Here is an 8,334-nt window from a genome sequence, read left to right as displayed (position 1 = left end):
AGCGTGCGCAGTGAAATAGCTCACGTTTTTATACACGCAAACCTTTGATAGATCCGGCCCTATGAGTAAATAATGCAATGACAAAAAAGATGGTGATGTAAAACAAGTAGAAAGCTGTAATTTATGGCTTTGCAGGCATCCACCTGCATTATTGCACTTTCTTTACCTTCTAACAGATTTGTGTTTTTTTTTAGCAAAGTTGTGGAATTGTAGAGCTAATGCCACAACTTTGTATGAGAGAAAAAGTGTCTAAAATATCAAGATCTCCTATTTCATCAAATGTCATTTTAATAGGGGTGTACTTTCTACTGTATGTCCCTCTGAGAACATCCACTGTGTTTTCACATTTCTTAAGATAAAGTCCTCTTAAGTGCTTCCTATTCATAATGGTCATTCTTTATCACAGATGGCTCCTCTTTTATTATGTCTCAATTTCTTTTTTATATCCAAATTCATGAAGAAACTCAAAATGTTTAATTCATCTGTTTGTTCTGGTTGGTGGAAACCCAGCTCTTCATTGGTGCATGTCATCGGCCCTCTTACTCTGTCGAAAATGAGTTGGAAGCCCTGCAGGGGATGGTAAAAGGAAAGGAGATGATTGCGAGATGAAAAGCTGTATACGTGGACAACCAATCGGCTCTTGTCTCTTGTTTAATGAATCAAACATGAAGCAAATATTGATTCTCTATAAAGGAATCTCAGCCAGTATGCATAATGAATTTCAAGCATGTATTTGATGCAAAGCTGATGTTCATTCAGCTTTGTTTTTTAATTAATTTCTGGCCTAATTTATACAAACAAAACCTCTCTCAAGTGTAAACAGGAAGCACTAATGCTCATTGTTAATTCAACATTTCTTCAAATAGCTGAGGAGAAATTAGGTGCTTCATGCATAACTTCAAAATAAATTCATTCAGAACTAATTTAAGGGAGATATTGTATAAAAGCATCCATGATCTCTTGAGCTTTTAATCTGTTTGATTTGTACCAGGTCTGTCCTTACATAGAGGACAGACGGACAGTAGTAGTTCTCGCAGTCAGGATCATGTTAACCTGTCCTGACGGGTCATTTACACACTTATTGACACTTTTCCTGATTATACTTTCTCATCACCCTTTTTCCAGAACAAAACGCATATCTAACCTATATTATATTTTGTGTCTCACAAACCATTTCTTTGTTGGTTTGGCTTTTGGTGTTGAGTCTTTCCTAATTTCAGTTTTCTGGATGTAGGCTCCAGATTTTTGTAAAGGGTTTTCCTACAATAATAGACAGTGAATCCTAAAGCAACCATTGTGTTTTTACAGAGAAACAGGCCCACAGCATGACAGATCCTCCACTATACTAAAAGGAGTTATGAAATCTTTGGCCTGGTTTTTATTCGCAGTCTCATCCATTATCTGCCCATCATATCTGAAGACATTAAGTTTAATCTTTGTCCATTCTGAGGAAAAAACATTGCTCAAGTTAAAGTCCCAGTAGATTTGGTGGTTGTATTAACTTGAGGGTAAATATTTCCCTCGTGTCTCCTAAAAAAAAAAAACAGATTGGCATGTAGAAAGTTAGTAATGGTTGATATGGCAACTGTGACCCCAAAATGCCACGCTCTGTCACAGTTCTCTGCTTTAGAGGTTTTCTCTTACCTGTCTTGCAAACTTGTGTGGGAGGGCAGGTTATACGCTGTTCCTCCTCTAATCTTGCTTCTCATGGTTCCAGGTTTCTGATTTTTTTCTGTTTCCCAACTGTGATATATTTATTTTTGTACTTCACTTAAACTTTCCATATTAATGTCCTTTTGCACCATTATTTTTTAAATTGGTTTTGTTTTCTCCTACACTTTTTACATGCAGATCACTGCTGCACTTTATAATGGTAAGTGTTCATTTCACTGTTTTAAGCTGCTTATTACATTGTTGTAAGCTGCAAGTAACATGATTTTGTTTTGTATACACTCACTGTATACAAAATGACAATAAAGTTTGTCTAAATCTATTGGTTAAGATACAATAGGACGAGGCCGTTACTTTTTCACAGGTTTTGAACCCTGCGCTTTATCATCTGATGCATCTTTTGTATGGATTTTTTAATAGTTTTTGTGATATTGTAGGATGATTTGTGTTTGTTTGTCCCGCTGTTTTAAGGCAGTACTTTGCCTGGCGAAGGGCGTGTAATCAGACACAGTAGCCATGGTAAAATAATGGTATGTTGGCCAAATGTACATCCGCCTGGAAAAGCAGTGCCATACAATTTAGTGGCAAAAAGAAGCAACGGCAGCCACTCAATATCAGTGTTATAGAAAGCCAAATTGTTAAATAACATGTGATTTCTGACACATATACAATAAGTGGCTGTCAATATTTCACAAAACCTTGGAGTGAGATTTTGAAATTATTTGGACAGGTAACCCTTGTCAGGGTTAGACTGAAAGGCTATGAGGATAGGTGCAGCTATAGGTTGTAGGTTTTCAGAGGATTTAACTAACAATGTGGCAAAATGTGGATTTTTTTTATAGCACAGTAAATGTTACTGAATAACAATAAGTGATCTGTAGTTATGTGGACTGTTTTTCACACAATATACATTATTTTCTATATTTTGGTGATTTTCAGAGAATTGAAATAAAGAGGAATGGGCCCTACTAGAATACGTGCATCTTAAATATACTGTAAACTAATTTCAAAACTGTGTTTAATAGTTATATGCAGTCTAAGTAAAATAAACAATGGGGAACTAAGTTATTACTGGATTACTGACACTAATACAGGAAACAGTGCAATTGAATTCCATGCAAGCCACATTGTGTATGAATATTTGGTAATAGGCTAAGGATTAAAAAACGTAACTTAATATCTTATTAGGTTTTTTTTGGCTTCCAAACAGTGTGAGCCGTGCTTTCAAAGTAGCACTACACGTTCAGTGGGAGGCGTGGATGATGAGCGGTGATATATCATGGTCAAAGCTGGTCTCATGCAAAAAGTAAGTTTTGACTGAGTCTGCCAGTGGATTCTGACAGCGTGGAGAAATGTCAAAACATCCCTGATCACCAACGAATTCCGACGGGCTGGGCTTCTGCGTGATGAAGAGGACTCCGCCATGGCCCTTCAGAGGGTGTTCAACTCTAACCAAGACAACAAGGAGTTTTTTGGTTTTTCAAAATGACAGCAAAGGAGAAGAGTGGAGAGTGGATGATAAAGCCACCCTGAGCCTGTTTGTTTCCAACACTGAAGAAGAGGACTTTGGTCGTTTTAGTGGACAGGAAGGAGACCATAGCGATGGCAATGAATGACTAACTTTGCTTCTAGTCAAAGCCCAAGCTGTACTTAAGTCCAAACAGTATAGGCTAACCTATGTTTTCTGGTGTGCTCTATTTTTTTTTTTTTTTTATACAGTAAATTTGTTACTCTTTTAAACAGCACAGTACATGTTTTGTGCTTTTAATTACCTGCAGTTGTACATTTAAGTAAAAAATTATGCAAATATGTATCGTTAGCTTCTTTTCAAGCTGTTAATAATGTGCAGAGATGGCAAAAGTACTCACTTTCCGTACTTGAGTAAAAGTACAGATACTTGTGTTAAAAAATACTCTGGTAAAANAGCGTGCGCAGTGAAATAGCTCACGTTTTTATACACGCAAACCTTTGATAGATCCGGCCCTATGAGTAAATAATGCAATGACAAAAAAGATGGTGATGTAAAACAAGTAGAAAGCTGTAATTTATGGCTTTGCAGGCATCCACCTGCATTATTGCACTTTCTTTACCTTCTAACAGATTTGTGTTTTTTTTTAGCAAAGTTGTGGAATTGTAGAGCTAATGCCACAACTTTGTATGAGAGAAAAAGTGTCTAAAATATCAAGATCTCCTATTTCATCAAATGTCATTTTAATAGGGGTGTACTTTCTACTGTATGTCCCTCTGAGAACATCCACTGTGTTTTCACATTTCTTAAGATAAAGTCCTCTTAAGTGCTTCCTATTCATAATGGTCATTCTTTATCACAGATGGCTCCTCTTTTATTATGTCTCAATTTCTTTTTTATATCCAAATTCATGAAGAAACTCAAAATGTTTAATTCATCTGTTTGTTCTGGTTGGTGGAAACCCAGCTCTTCATTGGTGCATGTCATCGGCCCTCTTACTCTGTCGAAAATGAGTTGGAAGCCCTGCAGGGGATGGTAAAAGGAAAGGAGATGATTGCGAGATGAAAAGCTGTATACGTGGACAACCAATCGGCTCTTGTCTCTTGTTTAATGAATCAAACATGAAGCAAATATTGATTCTCTATAAAGGAATCTCAGCCAGTATGCATAATGAATTTCAAGCATGTATTTGATGCAAAGCTGATGTTCATTCAGCTTTGTTTTTTAATTAATTTCTGGCCTAATTTATACAAACAAAACCTCTCTCAAGTGTAAACAGGAAGCACTAATGCTCATTGTTAATTCAACATTTCTTCAAATAGCTGAGGAGAAATTAGGTGCTTCATGCATAACTTCAAAATAAATTCATTCAGAACTAATTTAAGGGAGATATTGTATAAAAGCATCCATGATCTCTTGAGCTTTTAATCTGTTTGATTTGTACCAGGTCTGTCCTTACATAGAGGACAGACGGACAGTAGTAGTTCTCGCAGTCAGGATCATGTTAACCTGTCCTGACGGGTCATTTACACACTTATTGACACTTTTCCTGATTATACTTTCTCATCACCCTTTTTCCAGAACAAAACGCATATCTAACCTATATTATATTTTGTGTCTCACAAACCATTTCTTTGTTGGTTTGGCTTTTGGTGTTGAGTCTTTCCTAATTTCAGTTTTCTGGATGTAGGCTCCAGATTTTTGTAAAGGGTTTTCCTACAATAATAGACAGTGAATCCTAAAGCAACCATTGTGTTTTTACAGAGAAACAGGCCCACAGCATGACAGATCCTCCACTATACTAAAAGGAGTTATGAAATCTTTGGCCTGGTTTTTATTCGCAGTCTCATCCATTATCTGCCCATCATATCTGAAGACATTAAGTTTAATCTTTGTCCATTCTGAGGAAAAAACATTGCTCAAGTTAAAGTCCCAGTAGATTTGGTGGTTGTATTAACTTGAGGGTAAATATTTCCCTCGTGTCTCCTAAAAAAAAAAAACAGATTGGCATGTAGAAAGTTAGTAATGGTTGATATGGCAACTGTGACCCCAAAATGCCACGCTCTGTCACAGTTCTCTGCTTTAGAGGTTTTCTCTTACCTGTCTTGCAAACTTGTGTGGGAGGGCAGGTTATACGCTGTTCCTCCTCTAATCTTGCTTCTCATGGTTCCAGGTTTCTGATTTTTTTCTGTTTCCCAACTGTGATATATTTATTTTGTACTTCACTTAAACTTTCCATATTAATGCCCCTTTGCACTATTATTTTTTTAACCGGTTTAGTTTACTCCTACACTTTTTACATGCAGATCACTGCTGCACTTTATAATGGTAAGTGTTCATTTCACTGTTTTAAGCTGCCTATAACACTGTTGTAAGCTGCAAGTAACATGATTTTATTTTGTATACACTTCGTGTATACAAAATGACAATAAAGTTTGTCTAAGTCTATTGGTTATGATATACAATAGGACAAGACCTTAAGCGGTTACTTTTTTCACAGGTTTTGAACCCTGCGTCTTATCGTCTGATGCATCTTTTCTATGGAGTTTTTAAGTGACTTTTGGGATATTGTAAAAGGATTTTTGTATGTTTGTCCCCCTGTTTTGCGGCACTACTTTGCCTGGCGAAGGGCGTGTGATCAGACACACAATATCCATGGTAAAAGAGTGATATGTTGGCCACATGAAAAGCAGTGCAGTACGGTTTAGCGGCAAAAAGAAGCAATGCAGCCACTCAAAATCAGGGTTATGGAAAGCCAAATGGTTCAATAACACGTGATTTCCGACACATATACAATACAGGGCTGTCAACATTTCACAAAACCTTGGAGTGAGATTTTGAAAGAATTTGGACAGGCATCTCTTGTCAGGGTTAGATTGAAAGGCTATGAGGATAGGTGCAGCAGTAGGTTGTAGGTTTTCAAAGGATTTAAGTAACAATTTGAAAAAGTGGAATTTTTATAGCACAGTAAATATTTACAATAATAAGTGATCTGTAGTTATGTGGACTGTTTTTCACACAATATACATTATATATATTATGGTGATTTTCAGAGAATTGAAATAAAGAAGAATGGGCCCTACTAAAATATGTGTATCTTTAATATACTGTAAACTAAGAATTTCACAACTGTGTTTATTAGTTACTGTATGCAGTTCAAGTAAAATTAACAATGGGGAACTAAGAAGTTATTACTAGATTATTGACACTAACGAAGGAAAGCAATTGAATGCCGTGCAAACCACATTGTGTATGGATATTTAGTAATAGGCTAAGGATTAAAAAAACTTAACTCATTATCTTATTAGGTTTTATTTGGCTTCCAAACAGTGTGAGCTGTGCGTTCAAAGTAGCACTACAAGTTCAGTGGGAGGCGTGGGTGATGAGCGGTTATATATCATGGTCAAAAGTCGCATGCAAAAAGTAACTTTCGCCTAAGTCTGCCAGTGGATTCTGACAGCGTGGAGAAATGTCAAAACATCCCTGATCACCAACGCATTTCGGGCTGGGCTTCTGCGTGATGATGAATAAAAAAATCTGTGTTAATATATTCTCAAAGTTTATTTGGAATATAGGGCTGCTCAGTGGTGCAGTGGGTAGCAAGAAGGTTCTGGGTTCAATTCCCGGCCCAGGGTCTTTCTGCATGGAGTTTGTTCTCCCTGGGCATGCGTGGGTTCTCTCCGGGTGCTCCGGCTTCCTCCCACAGTCCAAAAACGTGACTGTTAGGTTAATTGGCTTCTCTAAATTGTCCTTAGGTGTGAGTGTGTGTGTGAATGGTTGTTTGTCCTGTGTGTCTCTGTGTTGCCCTGCGATGGACTGGCGACCTGTCCAGGGTGTACCCTGCCTCTTGCCCATTGACTGCTGGAGATAGGCACCAGCACCCCTCGCGACCCCAATTGGGACAAGCGTGTAAGATAATGGATGGATGGATGGATATTTGGAATATACTAAGTAAGCTATGATGACTTTCACCTCGATGTTTTAGCACGGATGTATATCTGGGGGTGAGAACGATCAGTCTTCCAACCTGTGAGGCCAACTGTGAGATTACTACATTGAGCGTGACATGCTGACATGGATACAGCTTCAGGGAACCTTTATTTTAGAAAAGCTTCCCCATGGAAACCTCAACAAGACTAAAGCTGTTTGTACCTTGTGAAATGGGGAATTAGTTTGGTGCAGGAGTTTTTCTAGTCTCAAGTAACACCTAAACTCAAAGCATCCCTTAGCCAATGCAGGAGATGCTGTGCAAAGCACTGATATAGCGCAGAGGAAGAGTTGTGTCCATACAAAAATGTTTGAGTGTACCCCAGGAACCCGTCAGCACAGCTCTATCAGCCAAGCTAACTAATCTCCTTGCTCAGTGGATTGCCACTACCTGCCGCCATCAGCGTGGTTGAAATGGCTCGAGCTTGTTCTTCAGGCGGCCAAAGGTGACACATTTTACAAACTGCGAAGCAAACTATTAGGAGAAGAATGCATAACAAGCACACCGCAGAGAAAGCTGCAAAAGAGGAGAAGTTGGTAGAGGCAATATGTGTTGCACTGATTTGTGACCAGAGAAGAAAAAAGGCAACATGGCCAACAGAGAGGTAAGTATAAAGATTCAATTTATTTATATAGCGCCAATTCGCAGGTCACCAGATCATACAGTCAATCAGTTGATTGAATCGACTCATTGACTCAAAGGCAATCCCTCACACTAAGTATGCTTGTAGCGACAGTGGAGAAGAAAAACTCCCTTTTAACAGGAAGAAACCTCCAGCAAAAACAGACTCAGTGTGAGCGGCCATCTGCCGAGGCCGACTGGGGTTCAAGGAGAAAAAAGCAGAGATACAAAAGGCAACTGTAAAAGGCGGACCCATCCAGGAAACACAGCCAGGCAGCATAACTCCATAGTTTTAATGCGTACTGCACAGTTTCTGTTACCTCAATTCAATACTGAAATATTACTGAGTCCATCAGTTATTAAATATGTCACACTGAAATAGCTGTTGCAAAAAACCAAATATTTAGAAATGAAAATAATAAAACTTTTTCATATGACTGTTTAAAGGTACACTATGCAACCGGTGTTGATTTTCCAGCGAGGCTCTCCCCAGAGGACGAAAGTAAAAGTGCACTGTCGTAAATATGCACAGCTGTTCTCCTGGTTTCTCCGTCAAGCCAGGCGCGGTTGTTTTGAGCTTAGCAGA

Source organism: Cyprinodon variegatus, unplaced genomic scaffold (genome assembly GCF_000732505.1).
Source record: "Cyprinodon variegatus isolate N-32 unplaced genomic scaffold, C_variegatus-1.0 Scaffold67, whole genome shotgun sequence".
NCBI classification, from domain to species: domain Eukaryota; kingdom Metazoa; phylum Chordata; class Actinopteri; order Cyprinodontiformes; family Cyprinodontidae; genus Cyprinodon; species Cyprinodon variegatus.
The sequence above is the reverse complement of the archived record's forward strand: the minus strand, read 5'-3'. Positions refer to the sequence as shown.